Source organism: Oratosquilla oratoria, chromosome 33, assembly GCF_046742065.1.
Source record: "Oratosquilla oratoria isolate Oo_2021 chromosome 33, ASM4674206v1, whole genome shotgun sequence".
NCBI classification, from domain to species: Eukaryota; Metazoa; Arthropoda; class Malacostraca; order Stomatopoda; family Squillidae; genus Oratosquilla; species Oratosquilla oratoria.
In genome coordinates, this window is record NC_134809.1 from 21,599,303 (window position 1) to 21,601,802 (window position 2,500).

Here is a 2,500-nt window from a genome sequence, read left to right on the forward strand (position 1 = left end):
CCTCGATTCAATGGAAAGCCTGAATTGTCCCGAGAATTATGTTCAACGACGGTGGATTATGCTGGAGAAGAGCTTGTGAGAGATCTTCTACCCCGGCGTGGCGGAGACTTCCTCCAAAGATCGCCCGCCCGGAGGAGCTGAAGCGGCCAACTCAAGCTACAAGAAGCCCAAGCCCATCAATGGAGTCAAGAGAGGTCGCGAGAACCTCAGGGACCCTTCAAGAGGTGCTCCCAGAAGCTCCGGCCCCAAGCAAGGACATCCGTATGGAAACCCTCGAGCTCAGTGTCAGCAGCGCCCATTGCAAATTTTGCATTCGAAAACGAGAATCCTCTGAAGAAGGAAGATTCTGTTGCTGGGCACATGACGATGAAGAAGAAGATGACGACGACGTCTCTTCTTCTTCTTCGATAAGCGAGAAACCAGATTCCGCCATCTAGTTCCAAGAAGACTCGAGCCCCTGGAGACTGTCACCGAGGGCGACTCGGGACTCGGGAGGGAGCCCAGTCGACCCACGATGGAGGACACCTCCAGCCTGGTACCGGACCAGGAGTGACGTTGGGACATGGAGGGCAAGCCCACCCTCGCCACAGTGGAGAACGCCTCCTGTGTGGTTCCGGACCAGAAGCGAGGTTGGTACCTGGAGGAGGTGAAAAATGCCCAAAGGATCCAATCAAGTCCCTTCGATGAAATAAAAAGAAAGAAAATAATAATTAGAAGAAAAAATATAAATCGACATAATAGAAAATTTTAGCCCAAAATGGCACCTTTCTTTTAAGCCCAAAGTACATTTTAATTTTTTAGCCCAAAATTGAAAAAAATAAGAACAAGAAAATGATATAAAAAAGAGAAAAATAGACAAAATGGATATTTTTAGCCCAAAATGGCACCTTTTAAGCCCAAAATCGAGCAATTGCAAAACCCAAAGTGCATTTGATTTTTTTAGCCCCAAAAAAAGGATTAAATTCCTCCTTGGGACCATGAGGTTCCTCTCAGCTGAATAAAATTGCTTGGTGACGATAATCCCAGAGGATTAACTCACTTAATACACCACTCCCACGCCGGGGGAAGTGAGAAACCCCAGTGGTTCTTGGGAATCGAACTCAGGACCACCCGCTCGTGAGGTCGACACGCTATCCACTAGGATACCGGGCGGCACAGAGCGATTAACCGACCGAGGTTGAGGTACGTTTTCCTCGGTGCGATGATCGTTCGTGGATGAACGATCCTCCTCAAACGATTGTATAGAGCTCTATCTTTTTTCCTTTTTTATCATTATGGGGCTGTTTTGCTCCGAGTGACTGTCGCTAGAGTCGCTAAATAAAACTCACCACCCAAGTTGCCCTCACTATCGCTAGCTCTCACACCACCACAAACACAAACTTCCCCACCCCAACAACAAATGGGGAGGGGGTGGGGAAGCTTTTATATATATATAACACATGCACATACAAACATACATACACACACGCATATTATATATATATATATATATATATATATATATATATTTATATATAAATATTTATATATATATATATGTATATATAAATATATTATATATATATTTATATATTTATATATATGTATATATAGATATATATATATATATATATAATATACTAATATATATCTATGCATATGTATACATGCAAACAAATGTGCCTGCATGCATATTTGAGCTATGACGTATGCAGTATATATGTGTACATATTCCCGATGAGAATGAATAAATGAATATTCCTGTCTGTCTTGCCGGCTCACGCTCACGTGTCGAGTTCCGTAGCTTTTGTTTTGTTCTAAATGTGAGGCCGAGGCAAACAAGGATCCACGGGCACAAACTGGCTTAAACACGTGATAGTTTTTCCTCTTTCTATAATGTATAAAGAGGCTGCTTGCTTAGGCACTCACACACATGCTTAGAAAATGCATATGTAAGCACACAAGTTAACAAGCTCACTTTCGAACCTTTCCCTTGCATTTTGGCTGCACCCACCTCCATATGTACCGACTAGCAGTTTTTCGTTCCTACACATAGATACATATATATATATATATATATATATATATATATATATATACATACACATACATAAATGCACATACATACATGCACATACACACATGCACATACATACATACATGCATACATACATACATACCGGGAATATGTACTCGTATATTTCAGTTCCCTAATCATCCCGTGTAGATGACTTTCTCGTACTTCACTTCCCACCCACATTTACATATATATGAATATATACTAAGATGCATGCATACATACATACATATATACATACGTACTTACGTATACAAATGAATTTAAACATACATACGTACATACATACATATTTGAATATTCACATGCATACGTACATACGTATGCAAATGAATTTACACATACATTCATACTTACGTATATACATACATATGTACGTATAGAAATATATTTACACACACGTACATACATTTGTTTATACATACTCGTATACTGTACATAATC